Source organism: Geotrypetes seraphini, chromosome 4 (genome assembly GCF_902459505.1).
Source record: "Geotrypetes seraphini chromosome 4, aGeoSer1.1, whole genome shotgun sequence".
NCBI classification, from domain to species: domain Eukaryota; kingdom Metazoa; phylum Chordata; class Amphibia; order Gymnophiona; family Dermophiidae; genus Geotrypetes; species Geotrypetes seraphini.
Window position 1 is genome coordinate 275,770,055 of NC_047087.1, and position 15,782 is coordinate 275,785,836.

A 15,782-nucleotide genomic window follows, 5' to 3' on the forward strand; every position below is an offset into this window, starting at 1 on the left:
CTTCGGTCTTGTAGGAAGGTCCAGGGTATCACAAAAGTCCAGGACCCCTATAAGGCAGGGTTCTTACCCATGACATGACAGAACGCTTCTGAAGTGCGGTTTACTGCACAGAAGCTCCAAAACCCACTGCAAAGTCTCTTAACATAGTTGTGGAGTAGGAGTTAACATGTGGTTTATCAGGCAGTAAGTGCTTAACACAATTTAGTAAAAGGGACCAATAGTGTTGTTTCAAACAACCACTGGATACAAAGAATGCCCAAAGTGGCCACATTTCACTTATGCCTGCAGCATGGGCAAAACTTTGTATGTACAGAATAATTATAAACATTAATATCTGATCATACAAAATAACAACTCAAAAAGATCACCATCCTACACAAAGCATATCTAATTCATCATTTTAAGACAACTGGCCATATCTAATGTAAAATAAATGGATAGATATTTCCAATCAAGTTTCAAGTTACAAGTTTATTAAATTTTGATTTTACGCAATATCAAATATTTCAATGCGTATTACATAATTGTAATGTACAATAGAAACCAGGGATGACAAATACAAATACAAATAAGACAAAATACAGACTAATCATTATGTTCTATTAATACAAATTGAAACATGTAGGTAAAAGGTGGAAATACAATTTAAATAATTTGTAATATTAATAAAAAAGAAAAAAAAAAAAAAAAGGGAACAATGGTATTGCTCATGTAAATATTCAATCGTCTTACGTACTCAAGGCTACATTAAGCTTTTATCCAATATTTTGACACTATTTCAGGTCAATAAACACCTATAAAATTTAACAACGAGTTTTTCATAATATTATACACATTAAAAGTTTTTCATATGAACGTCCAAAAGGGTTTTTGGCATGAACTGAAATTTTTGGATTTGGCATGGATTTGGTTTTTGGATTGGCATGAACTGGTTTTGTTCTTCAATAATGTACTGTATACATTAATAAATGTATATACAAATGTATTAAAATGGCTATATAAGAGAATTTAATTTTTCATGAGCAATACTAGTGGAAATATCTATCCAAGTGAAGGGTAATTTTGTAACTTAGGCACTTAAAATTCAGCATGTGTTACAGGTGTAAATGTTTAGAATACGAGCATTTACAGCTATGGGGCTCATAATCAAAACTTAAACATGTCTAAAACCCATCTAAGTTGGCACTTGGGACGACCTAAAAGACAGGTCATCCAAATGCCGATAATCAAACTGACTTTCTGGACGTGTTGTGGGACTTTTTATGCCTCTGAATGCCACTGTGCATCCAGAGCTGAAAGGGGTGTATCTGGAGGAGTGGTTAGGACAGTATGTGGGCGGGATGGGGGCTGACCTAGACTTAGTCGTCCTGCAGGGATAATCAAATATTTTACTAGACATGCTGGATGAAACTTAAACGTTGTGAGTAAGACGAAGTCAAAACAGGTATATGTGCCAAAAAGGTATCCAAGGTGACCAGATAATCAATGCACAAAGTAAAGACCTACACACACTCCCCCAGTGTTCACTGACCCCCCCCCTCTTGCCTCCACAAAGATCAGAATAAAAAAGTACATACCTGTCTCCAGAACATCAGCACCTGGTATAGGAAAGCCTAGTAGAGCTGCACACAAGTGTCTTAAATAGCTGGGGGGGGGGGGAGGGGGGGGAGAGGGGCTACTGAACCGCAGAGAGGAGGACCCAGGCCCATAAGCCAGTCTAACCAATACATTCATGGTGGAACATGTGCACTCACCAACCTCCCCCCCAAACCCTACTCTACTGCCATATAGATGCCACCTGCAGCCATAAGGGATATTAGGGTTGTAGACAGGTGGGTATCGTGGGTTGGGAGGGGTCACAATAACCTATAAGGGAGTTCTGGTGAGATGTTTATTTGGAACCCTTTTTGTGAAGTTCACACCAGTGCCATTACATATTGGGGGCTTGTCTGCTGCAACAACCCCCCCTGCAAAAACTTACACACAGCCCTGTAAGGTGCCCCACTGCTCTATTGCCATGTCTGGTTGGCCAGTTCATTACATGATTGGCCTTGCCCATGTCCAAATAGACTTGTTCTGGGCATTTGGGACTTTGACAAAATTTTGGTTGAAAATGTGGTATAAAGATAGATGTCCTGGTGGTCTGGACGAACAATAGCCTGGTTGTCCAGATAGATGATTTTTGAAACAAACAAACAAACAAAAAAATATATATATACATCTAATATAATAAAATGATAGGCCGCGCATGCACACTAAAAAACGTGTTCCCTGATCCGTCATGGAAAAACGAGTGCGCATGCGCGCCCCTGGCTCTCACTGTGCACTATGCTCAAGCTGCCGCCATGGCTCCTCTCTCGAACTGCAGCAGGATCGAGAGAGGAGCTGCGGCGGGGGCTTTCAGGACAGAATATGATTACCATGTTTCTTTAGGCAGCCCCGGTTGTTTACTTGGATTCAATGTCAGCATTAGGGTTTGCCGGCCGCCAGCCGTGAGAGCCAGGTGAAGAAGGCCACCGCAGCCTCACGGCTAGGTAGGGGGACAACAATCGTGCTTATGCTCAAACCACCGCCACGACTCCTCTCTCGAACCGCACCAGGATCGAGAGAGGAGCTGCGGCGGGGGCTTGAGCATAAGCGCCATTGTTGTCCTCCTACCTAGCCGCGAGGCTGCGGCGGCCTTCCTCACCCGGCTCACATTGAATCCAAGTAAACAACCGGGGCTGCCTAAAGAAACAAAGTTTTACGGTGCTTGGCCCGCCAAACAATTCCTGCCGTTGCCGAAATTTGCCCCACCGTTCCTTCCCTTCCTCCAGGTACAGTTCAGCTCCGCCTATGTTAAAAGGAGCTGCTTTGAAATTGGAGCCCTGCCGCCACCGTAACACGTTCCCTCTGCCGCGGTCCCATATGTCAGAGAAGGGGCGGGACCAAGGCAGAGGGGAACGTGCTACGGCAGTGGCAGGGCTCCGATTTCGACGCGGCTCCTTTTAACATTGGTGGAGCTACACTGCACCTGATGGAGGGAGGGTAGGAAAGGTGGTTGTGTGCTGTTGAGCCCCTCTTTGCCCTCAGACCCTCTCCTAACTGCTCCCTCCTGTCTCAGCCCACTGGGGGGAGGTGCCTGTCTTCAGCTGCAGGGATGGAGGGAGGGAAGAAGAAAGAAGGGGCCCTGGCAAGCGAGTTATCAAAAGCCAACCATAGCCTGGGACCCCTACATGGTATGAATAATGACCAGACAACAAAAGGTAAGAAAAATAATTTTATTTTCTGTTTTGTGATTACAATATGTCAGATTTGAAATGTGTCTTGAGGGAGGCTGCCGCTGCGGCTTTGGACAGAGGGGTACCATTTTCGTGGGAGCCGGCCTTCGGAGAGGCTTGGGACGCGGGGACGGATGCGGGAGGGGCTGCCGCTGCCGAGGCTTTGAAATTGCTCTCCCACCGTCACTCCCTCCCGCCCCGGCTCTGCCTCTGCCCCTGCCCAGGTTCAAAAGTAGGAGAGGCGGTCATCTAGCACTCGTTAATCTAACGGGCTTAAACACTAGTATATATATATATATATATATATATATATATATATATATTCTAGACCAGTGGTCTCAAGCTCGCGGCCTGGGGGCCACATGTGGCCCACCAGGTACTATTTTGAAACCCTCGGTATGTTTATCATAATCACAAAAGTAAAATAAAACAGTTTCTTGATCATATGTCTCTTTAGTTATAAATTACAATATTATTAAGACTCAGCAAAAGGAAAGATTTCAAAATTATAAAGAGTTTTACCTCATACGAAATTGTCATTTCTTTAATAAGATATTAACTATTTTTCTGAGGCCCTCCAAGTACCTACAAATCCAAAATGTGGCCCTGCAAAGGGTTTGAGTTTGAGATATTTTTCGAAAATTGGCATTTCCCCACTGCCGACATTGGGTGTCTAGTGCCATACATCCAAATCAGACTTAGACATATGTTTTGATTATGCCCCTCCACGTGTACACTTAGGTGCCATACTAGCAATTACGTCTTAAGTGCTATTTTGTAATACCCGCTTTGCTTACAAAGTGCATATCTTCAAGGAAGCTGGAAAGGGGTGGATCATGGGAAGAACACAGTCAGGGCTCCTACACATAAGTTACAGAATACTTTAAGTCAGGAATCACCAACCTTTTTCCCATAAAGGGCTGCAAGGTGGTCACAAGAAAGCTCCAGTACGTACATATTTAACTTTTAAGATAAAAATATTCTTACCTTTCTTCCTCCTTCTTAAATCTATCTAGTTTCCATTTCTTCCCTTCCCCTGCATAATCACCTCCCTTCTTTTCTCTTCCCTCCCCTCCATCCATAGGCACAATCAAAACAATATTAAGTATAGCAGGAGATGAGGAAGACTGGAAAAAAATGCAACTGCTCTGCCAATGGATTGAAGGGTTAAGCGTGCCTTAGTCCTCCGAACCTGTCTCAAATGCTACTCTTGTTGCCCACAGCCTCTCTCTCAAAGTCCTGCCCAAAAAGAAGAAAATTATGTCAGAGAAGGCAGGATGCTACAGAGAGAGACTTTGGTTAGTGAGGGAGGTGGCTTGCCTTTGGCACAGCAGCACTTGAAGAAAGTTTGAAAGGGTTGAAGTGGGAAGGTGGCTGGAGGTGAGAGTGGGAGGATGCCAACTGTGTGTGTGGAGAGAGAAAGAGATAATGGTTACTGCGGATGGCCAGAGTAGATGGGCTATTTGGCCTTTATCTGCCATCATGTTTCTATGTTTATGTTTATTCCTCTATGAAGACCACAACAAAGGACTGCCAGGTCTGCATGTTGGAGACCACTGCTTTAAGTTATGTGTAGCCCTGCTGTAGACAGGTGCATAGCTCTACTGCTGGTCTAAGTGTGACTGCCTAGATGTTGGATGCATGATAGCCAGCGGTATTAGCATTCTATAACAGAACCTAGCTTCCTAAGTTCCTTACACAATCAGCTTCTACCATTCACCCAGTTACAGAATTATCTTCAGGTCACATCATCACTTGGCTCTGTTTTGGTTTCCATTTCACTGTTTGTGTTCTTTTCATTTAGTACAGAATGCTGTTGCATGGTTTTCATGCTCATGAGTCTTGTTAATGCCCTTTGGGCCATGAAACGAGCTACTTAAGATTGTCTGCAGAGCCTAATTTGTTGAGGAAGGTCAGATCACTATTTCATCAAGAATATTTCTCAGTATTGGTACAATCCACTGTGCTTTCTCAGCTAGATTATTGTAACTCAGTTTATCTGGGCATTAAGTAGTTAATACAGAATACTGCAGCTAAGCTCATTTTTTGGGAAACGAAAGTATGATCATGTTTCCCCTTTGTTGATAAAGCTTCACTGACTCCCAGTTCGCTTTAGGATCCAGTTCAAATGCGCTTGCATAATCTTCAAGCTTCTCTATAGAATATTTGATCCTTTTGTCCCCTTATGTTGGAATACCCTTAGACTTTGCCGTTTGAGAAACTCACAAAAGATATTAAGTTAGCTTTCTCTTCCTTTAAGGGAATTAAATCCACTGGGAAGCTCAGTCGATCTTTTGTTTTCAAGTTTGGAGAGATCTGGAATGAACTTCCCGACTCCATTAGGCTTTTAGGCCAGCTGCAATTATTTCGTAAATTCCTGAAAACTTTGTTGTTCTTGCAATTTTTAAATGGTTTAACTACATCCTCAACGAAATGATAATATTATAGTTATTTTTCTTATGCTTTTCATATGTACTTTAGTTTTTAATTAATACTTCCTTCTCCTATGTTTTCTGCTATGTACTCTAGTCTTAATTACATGTGAACCGAGTTGAGCTCCACTGGGAGATGAACCGGTATATAAACCAAAGATTAGTTTAGATAATACACTTCCCCCTCTCCATTCGCGGTTTCGGCAATTGCAATTTCACATATTCGCGATTTTTTGGGGAGGGGGAAAAAAAGAACCCCCCCACACAGTTTAGCCTTGCCCCTGGCTTCCCGGCCTTACCTGGTGGTCTAGCGGGCTTTCGGGGCAGGAGCGATCTTCCTACACTCCTACCCCGTGTAGATCGCCAATAGGAAATGGCTGTGGGGAGTTCCCGTCGTAGTCTCGAGAGACTGCGGGAACTCACGGCACCTATTTCCCATTGGCGATCTGCACGGGGCAGGAGCATAGGAAGATCGCTCCTGCCCCGAAAGCCCGCTAGACCACCAGGTAAGGCCGGGATGCCTGGAGGAAGGCAGGAGGGAGGCGGGGGTGGGTCAGAGCCAGACCAGAAGATATTTGCAGTATTTCACCATTCGTGGTCCAGCTCTGCCCCTATCCCCCGCGAATCGGGAGGGAGAAGTGTAGTAATAAGTAGGATATAGGGGGCAAGACCTATAACCAGTGTTCCCTCTAAGCGGGCGGGTGTTGTGAGCAAACTTTTTTCACTGTGAGCTAAAAATATCGGGCGCCAGCAAGTTATGAGCCAAATAAATATGTTGCTTTCTACCACAGAACTTCCTTACGTTTGTATGGAATCTATCCCCTTTCAACTTTAGAGAGTGCCCTCTCGTTCTCCCTGCCTTAGCTACTAAGTCTATTCCCTTCAGTACCTTGAATGTTTCTATCATGTCCCCTCTCAATCTCCTCTGCTCAAGGGAGAAGAGGCCCAGTTTCTCTAATCTTTCGCTGTACGGCAACTCCTCCAGCCCCTTAACCATTTTAGTTGCTCTTCTCTGGATCCTTTCGAGTAGTACCGTGTCCTTCTTAAAGTACCAGTGCTGGACGCAGTACTCCAGGTGAGGGCGTACCATGGCCCGGTACAGCAGCATGATAACCTTCTCTGTCTCTTCAGTCCAGCATCTGCCCCTTCCATTCACTGTCTGTCTTTCCCTGCCATCTCTCCTCCTGCCCCCCCCACCCCCCAATTTGGTCTAGCATCCATCATCTTCCTTCTGTTCCCCTCATGGTCTGGCATCTCTATCCTTCCCTCCCCCCTGTGGTTTTTAGCATATCTCTCTTCTCATTTCCTCCACTCAGATCTGATCATTCTCTGCTCTCTCTTCCCTTTTCTTCTCTGGTCTTCCTTCTCTATTTTCTGCCTCCATCTAAATTAAATTCTTTCTTACTATTTAGTCCCGTTTCCCTCTTTTCACTGTGTCTACACACAGCTTGTCACCCCTTTCCCTCACCCCTCCATTATCTTACTATTTTCTTCCCCCTTTATTTATCTCCTCCTTCCATCCAGTATGTGTTCTTTCCCCACTTCCATTCAGCATCTGCTCTCCCTTCTCAACTGACATCCATCTGCCTTCTGCTCTCTCTCCCTTCTTCTCACTTCCATCATCTGTCCCCTTCTCTCTCTCTCTCATCTCCTCCATTCCATCATCTGCCCCTTCTCTCTCTCTCTCTCTCTCCCCCCCCAACTTCCATCATCTGCCCCCCTTCCCCTCACCTTTGTGGGTCACTTTCTTTCCCCTGAGGGTGGCTCATGTCACAGGGGAAGCTTTGGCCGAGCAGAACCGCTTGATTGACAGTGGAACTTACTTGATTGATGTCGATGCTGGGGCCCGTTGCCGTTTGAAGGAAAAAAAAAAAGGTGGAAAAAAGGAACCTGTAAAGGCGAGAGGAAGGGAAACCTCCAGGACAGCTGCTTTTTGCCCTCCTTCAGCGGCCCAAGAGTTCAGACCAGCAGCGGCAGCTCTGTATGCTTTTAACTTCGGCACAGAGCTGCCCCTAATCAATAGTTTAGCGCGGTTTCATGAGGCAGCCTCGGGGCCTTTGATAGCCGGCCCGCTTCGATGATGCGATGTGGGCCGGCCTAGCAAAGGCCCCGAGGCTGCCTTATGAAACCGCGCTAAACTATTGATTAGGGGCAGCTCTGTGCCGAAGTTAAAAGCATACACAGCTGCCGCTGCTGGTCTGGAGGTGCGGAGACAAGGCAGGAGGCAAACGCGGTGGAAGGCAGGAGTCCCGGCGAAGGCAGGAGTCCCGGCACAGCGACTGCAACAGGAAGTTGCAAGTCAGCTGACGCCGGCCTTTCGTTGCGGCGGGGACCGAATCCTTCGCGGACCGGCAAGATTTTGTTTGCGGACCGGCGGTTGAAGAACTGTGCTCTACACTGTGTGCGCTGTGACGAGAAACTTGTGCGCTGCGAGGTAATATTTTGTGCGTCAGCGCACCCCAGCGCAGCTTAGCGGGAACACATATAACCCAATATGTGAAAGACACCCCCTGCCTGCGATATATAGATAATAAAAGATGAAGCTGAATAATATAGAAATGCTTTAGAGTTATAGTGAGGAAGAATATTGCTTGGGTAGCATTACTGGCAAACTGTTACTTAAAGGTTTAAAATAGATGCTTTGTCCAAGCTTTTTACTTCCTGTAAGATTGGGTAATAGATGGGTCACTGTGCATTAAGCTAACATGCTATTACAAGATGCCCAATGCACTGAAATAAATAATGATCTCAGCTAGTCTAAATGTAAATGCTGAGAGGAGTGAAACCAATAGCACTTGATTTATAAGTCATTATAGAGTTGCTAATGTTAGGGAAAATTGCTAATGACAAGAAATCACATGACCAATGAACCAAATATGGACCTAGTGACAAAATGCAGTCATATGCAATTTATCATTGGATCTTAATGCAGCAATTGTATTGTAATTTGCTACAATTCTGTAAAGGTAATGCCTCATTCCACCAATGCCTAAAAGCCAACCTCATCAGTGATGTCACAATGGTTGCATTATGAATACTACTACTACATGAAATGATGTCATGAAGTTAATAAAATGGCCTGCAGCCCATGGTTCAGATTCTGCCAGTTAGCAGGTCACTAAGAGCTCCATAAGGTCTTATTGTTTTAACCTGAATTTGTATGTAGGGTTGTTATTCTTTGGTCTCCCTCAGAGATGGAAAAAAAAGGCCTGGGGGGGGGGGGGGTAGGAAATCTGTCCATGTATTTATTCAGAGCAATCAGCCTCTTATATACACAGACAGCCAGTTTGTTGAGATTCTTTCCCTTAAGGAAGCTTGATTGTCTGGAATTAGAAAGTTCACTTTTTCAGTAGGTGACCCTGGTATTAGTGACATAAGAACATAAGAACATAAGAAGTTGCCTCCGCTGAGGCAGACCCTAGGTCCATCCTGCTCAGCGGTCCGCTCCCGCGGTGGCCCATCAGGCCCATTGCCTGAGCAATGGTCTATACCTATCTATACCCCTCAATCCCTTTTTCTTCCAGGAATCTATCCAAACCTTCTTTGAAACCATTTAATGTTTTCTTGTCTACAACAGCCTCTGGAAGCGCGTTCCACGTATCCACCACCCTCTGAGTGAAAAAGAACTTCCTAGCGTTTGTTCTAAACCTGTCCCCTTTCAATTTCTCCGAGTGCCCCCTTGTACTTGTGGCGCCCCTTAATTTGAAAAATCTGTCCCTGTCTACTTTTTCTATGCCCTTCAGGATCTTGAAGGTTTCTATCATGTCTCCTCTAAGTCTTCGCTTCTCCAGGGAGAAAAGTCCCAACTGCTTCAATCTTTCGGTATATGGAAGTTTTTCCATTCCCTTTATCAGTCTAGTTGCTCTTCTTTGTACTCCCTCAAGTACCGCCATGTCTTTCTTGAGGTACGGCGACCAGTACTGGACGCAGTACTCCAGGTGCGGCTGCACCATTGCACGATATAGCGGCATGATGACTTCTTTCGTCCTGGTTGTAATACCCTTCTTAATGATACCCAACATTCTGTTTGCTTTCCTTGAGGCCGTGGCGCATTGTGCTGATGCCTTCAGTGTTTCATCTACCATCACTCCCAGGTCTCTCTCCAGGTTGCTGACCCCTAGTGATGTTCCCCCCATTTTGTATGTGAACATCGGGTTCTTTTTCCCCACGTGCATGACCTTGCATTTCCCCACGTTGAAGCTCATCTGCCATTTTTCGGCCCACTTTTCCAGCTGTGTTAGATCCTTTTGAAGATCTTCGCAGTCTTCCCTGGTTTGAGCCCTGCTGCATAGTTTGGTGTCATCTGCAAATTTAATGACCTCACACTTGATTCCCGCCTCTAGGTCGTTTATGTAGATATTGAACAGGAGCGGTCCCAGCACCGACCCCTGCGGAACTCCGCTCGTGACCCCTTTCCAGTCTGAGTAGTGGCCCTTTACGCCAACCCTCTGCTTCCTGTTTGCCAGCCAGACCTTGATCCATCGGTGGACCTCCCCTTGTACCCCGTGGTTCCATATCTTTTTAAGCAGTCTCTCGTGTGGCACCTTGTCGAAGGCTTTTTGGAAGTCAAGGTAAATGATGTCTATAGCTTCCCCTTTATCCACCTGACTGCTCACCCCCTCAAAGAAGTACAATAAGTTAGTGAGGCATGACCTACCCTTGCAGAAGCCGTGTTGACTCGGTTTTAGCTGCCCATTTTTTTCGATGTGCTCACAGATGCTGTCTTTGATCAGTGCCTCCATCATCTTTCCCGGGACTGAGGTCAGGCTTACCGGCCTGTAGTTTCCCGGGTCTCCTCTTGCGCCCTTCTTGAAGATGGGCGTGACATTTGCTATTTTCCAATCCTCCGGGATCTCACCGGTTTTTAAGGATAGGTTGCATATCTGTCGAAATGGCTCCGCTATTTCGTTTTTTAGCTCCTTGAGTACCCTTGGGTGAATGCCGTCCGGACCTGGCGATTTGTCGTTCTTTAGTCTGTCAATCTGCTTAAGTACATCCTCTTGGCTTATTTCTAAATCGACCAGCTTATCATCTTGGTCTCTTATTACGATCTCCTCGGGTTCCGGAATGTTGGTTATATTTTCCATTGTGAAGACTGACGTGAAGAACTCATTTAACCTGTCAGCTATCTCTTTCTCTTCTTTTACTACTCCCTTTCTGTCACCATCGTCCAATGGTCCCACTTCTTCTCTCGTCGGTTGCTTCCCCTTGACGTATCTGAAAAACGACTTGAAGTTTGTTGCTTCCTCTGCAAGTCTCTCTTCGTATTCTCTTTTTGCTTTTCTAACCACTCGGTGACACTCCTTCTGGTGTTGTTTGTGCACTCTTTGGTTCTCCTCTGTTTGGTCTTTTTTCCATTTCCTGAACGATGCCTTCTTGTCGCTTATTGCCTTCTTCACTGCATTTGTTATCCACACTGGATTTTTCGTTCTATTTTTTTTGCACCCTTTTCTGAACTTGGGGATGCATAGGTTTTGCGCTTCGTGCATAGTCTCCTTGAGTAAGGTCCAGGCTTGTTCTACGGATTCCGTCTTCCCTATGTTGCCTTTGAGTTTCTTTCCCACTATTTTCCTCATGGCATCATAATTTCCTTTTTTGAAATTGAGTGCCGTCGTTGTGGTTCTTTTCCCCTTTGATGATCCAATTTCTAGCCTGCACTGGATCGTGTTGTGATCGCTGTTACCTAGCGGGGGTAATACCGCCACCTCCTTTGCTGGCCCTCCTAGGCCGTTGAAGATTAGGTCAAGAGTGGCATCGCCCCGTGTTGGTTTCGTGACCAGTTGCTCCATGAAACAGTCCCTCGTGACCTCTATGAATTTGGTCTCTCTTGCGCAGTTTGAGTGCCCAATACTCCAGTCTATCCCAGGATAGTTGAAGTCCCCCATCACCACCACACTTCCGCTTTTGCATACCTGCCTCAGTTCAGCTTCCAGCTCCTGGTCGATTTCTTCCGGTTGTCCAGGTGGGCGGTAGTACAGACCCAATTTAATGTCTGCCCCTGCTCCTCCCTGTAGTTTAACCCATAGTGATTCCAAGCCATCCGCCCGTACTGTTGTTTCCATCTTGGCTGATGGTATGGAGTCTTTTATGTACAGCGCTATTCCTCCACCCTTTTTATGTGTCCTGTCTCTCCTGTACAGTTTGTACCCTGGTATGGCCACATCCCATTGATTTTCCTCAGTCCACCACGTTTCTGTGACTCCAATTATGTCTAGGTCCTTATTGCTAGCAGTGATTTCCAGTTCTCCCATTTTGGCTCTCAGGCTCCTAGCATTTGTGTATAGGCAGTTTAAGATCCTGTTTTTTGTCCTCTCATTTTGTTTCCCTCGTGCTTTGGTACTCTTGCGGTTTTCTTCATGGTTTACCAGCCCCTGAGCTTCGTCCTCCTCCTGCTGTGTGTGTGTGACGTCCTCTGCCTGCTTCCCTTGCATCTCCTGTTCTCCTAATTCCCACTCAGTCCTGGGCTCTTTTACACAATGTCTTTGTCCCTCTGGTTCCTGTTGTTCTGTATTGGAGCCGCTTACCAGGTCCATTTGTACCCTCGATCCCTGCAAAGCATCTTTAGGTCCCTTTTCAAAACATAGACGCTCAGTCCCGAGTCCTCCTTTACAATGTCCCAGTTCAGTATCCTTGTCAGGTACCGATGTCCGATGTGTCGAGGTCAGGTCGACTATCGGCTTTCCCCTTCTCCTCAGTTTAAAGCCAAGTCTATGACGTTCTGGACGTTGCGTGCCAGCATCCTCGTCCCATCTGTGCTAAGGTGCAGTCCATCTCGTCTGTAGAGCTTGTTCTTCCCCAAGAAAGTAGTCCAGTTCCTAACAAAAAAAAAGTCTTGAGGGAGAGAAACGTGTTAACATACGTTACAATTTTTGACACACACAACATTTAACGCATTAATCATGTTATTAATGCGTTAAATGTGCAGCCTTACTTCCTATCACTAAATTTTTTGGGGGGAGGGGCATGGCCCCCCGTTCTGATGCTTATGCATCCTATTGCTCTAGAATGCTTCTTTCAATAGGCTACAATTCAGTATACGTAACCCACCAGATCTTTTATAAGTAGCCTAAAGTTGGGTATTTATCACAGATCCACATTTAAATTAATTAGCTAATTAGGCACTAGTAATCAAAACCTGGTATTAACAAGCGATTCATTAGCATAATCAGGAGTTTCGCACGAATCTGCCCTACATCCTACTCTATAACACATGTACCTAAATTTCGCAGCATGCAACTTCAAAGGTGGGGTGGTCATGGGAGGGGCATTCCCAGAAATTAGACCTAATAGGAATACTTGAGGGCAACGTTTATTTACTTTTCCAACTATTAAGCCCTATCGATACAAGAGATTTTTCGATAAATTGCTCGGTTTTCAGGCAGGTGAAATGGATCAATGGCTAAGTACCATTATTTCTCAAGTTCATTCATATATGTCCTTCAGGAAATTACAAAAAACGGATTTATCTGATGTCCCAGATTATTGACTGGTAAATTATATACTGATCTTATAGCTAGTACATTTTTGCCGAATTTTATTGTATTCTAGTATATTGTATTTTATTCACCTATTGTATAATTTTAGTTCAACTTTTTAGAATATTGTATTTTACTCACTGACTGTATATTTTTAGTACTGTATGTGAACCGCCTAGAACTATGTGGTAGGGCGGTATATAAAAATAAAATTATTATTATTATTATTATTAGAACATTGGTTCCCAGCCCCATCCTGGAGGACCACCAGCCAGTCAGGTTTTCATGAAAGCCCTAATGAATATGCATGGAGCAGATTTGCATGCCTGTCACCTCCATTATGTGCAAATCTCTCTCATGCATATTCATTAGGGCTAGCCTGAAAACACGACTGGCTGGTGGTCCTCCAGGAAAGAGTTGGGAACCACTGTTATAGAACACCTGCATTTGTGTGCCTTACTGCTATCAGTTGTGGGTGTGACAGGGATAAATGCTCAGGCCCAAAGTGAGGTACGGAATGTGCCCAAACCACTGTAGTATTCCGTAAAGGTGGCACACAAAGCTCTTTGGAGAATACTACCTTAGCGGATATTCCTTTTCGTGCCTACTCTGAAAACATTTGGCACTCGCCGCGTCACCTGTTTCGCCGTAACTGCTTTTTTATATAGAGACGCCTTTGAATAATGATCTAATCTCCTACGTTCCTCTCTCTCCATTCCGCACGGATAATCAACAGTTTGACTAAAACTCCTACTCCCCCCCATTGTTTTATCCTTTTTCGTTCTCTCTCTTTTACTATACCTTATTGTAGTTCACCCTTAGTCCTTTTGTGCCATATTATTCCATTCTGTCTTTGTATCTGATAAATATGTATTTTTGTTGTGCACCCCCTGATTTTAATTATTTTGTATAAATCGCTTAGTATTACGATAGGCGATTTATCAAATAATCATTAAACTTAAAACTTGGACGCCTATCTTTGAGCACCATTTGCAAATCTAGCCCAGTATGACAGAACTGTGCATAGAAACTTTAAAAAGGAGCTGTACATTGCCCTCATGATTCTTTCTTAGACATGAAAGAAAAAGTAGAACAATTAAAGATAGCTTTAACTACATAATAATTGGTACTAAAGAATGACAATTAGCAATACTTCATCAAAAGCATAGCTTGTGTAGCAACCCCCACTCCAAAAAAAAGCCCCCAAAACAAAAAAAAAACACTCTATTTCAATGTCTTGGCCTAATCAACTAAGAAATTTTGGATGCTTTATAATATCTACTAGCTGATGCCCCGGTGTTGCACGGGTATTTAATTATAGCAATAACACTGTAAATGGATTCAAATAAAGATACTTTATAGTGGTGAATGAAATTATTTTTTTACAGCTTTATAAAAAGTACAATATTCAAATTATAATGTGAAATAATTGACAAAATGAATACAATACAACTAACACAAAGCTTGATTATAAACAACATTTTTAGTTTCACCTCCAGGAGCAAGAACATATAAATTCTTGGGTGAAGAGACCCCCAGAACATATCACCCCAGGTAGTGAGGGATCTGCATACCAAGTTTCGTTGAAATCGGTCAAGCCATTTTTGATTTACTGTGAGAATGGCAGCTGTTTACATTTTTTCCATTGACATGAATGGGTGAAATCTGATTTTCTGTTTGGAGCTCCGCCCACGTGTGCAGGTGGGCCGCGAGACCCCCAGAACATATCACCCCAGGTAGTGAGAGATCTGCATACCAATTTCCGTTCTAATCGGTCAAGCCGTTTTTGAATTACTGTGAGAATGGCAGCTTTTTACTTTTTTTCCATTGACATGAATGGGTGAAATCTGATGTTATGTTTGTAGCTCCGCCCACGTGTGCAGGTGGGCCGCGAGACCCCCAGAACATATCACCCCAGGTAGTTGGACTTACTGTGAGAATGGCAGCTTTTTACATTTTTTCCATTGACATGAATGGGTGAAATCTGATTTTCTGTTTGTAGCTCCGCCCACGTGTGCAGGTGGGCCGCGAGATCCCCAGAACATATCACCCCAGGTAGTGAGGGATCTGCATACCAAGGTTCGTTCAAATCGGTCAAGCCGTTTTTGCGTGATCGCGGCACATACATACATACACACATACATACCTCCGATTTTATATATATAGATTCAAGTAGTATCCACGTTCACTTTCTGCATTTAACATTCGATCTGTTAAAAGAGAACCATCCAGCACAGAAAATGTAGAAAGTGATGCTATTCTGATGAAACAGGATGAAGCTTGAATGACAAGAACAATCCCACTTAGACGGCATTTCTTGAGACCAGACAGTGATGAACTTATGACGACGGTACTAAAATGCAAATTCAGAACCATCTGGGAGTCTAAGACAAAACGAACAGAGACTTCAAAACTGACAAACACGGAATTTCAGTTTTTTAACCCAATGCCGAACAGAGGGCCCTGTTCATGAACCTGCATTTTTACATTTTAGCATACGGCTAACGTGAGTTATGAGCATACTGTAGAAAATGGGGCCCCAGTGAGAATAATGGGGCTTGCATTAAATAATGTACGACTATTTACACAGGTTATTAAAGTTAGGCTCATAATTC

General features: G+C 44.2%; 1 protein-coding gene across 2 annotated transcripts in view; it reads right to left on the bottom strand.

Annotated features, from left to right (window-relative positions):
• Positions 1 to 15,782, bottom strand: part of DOCK1 (dedicator of cytokinesis 1) — a 926,077-nt gene that overhangs the window by 120,324 nt on the left and 789,971 nt on the right. The window lies entirely within an intron of this gene.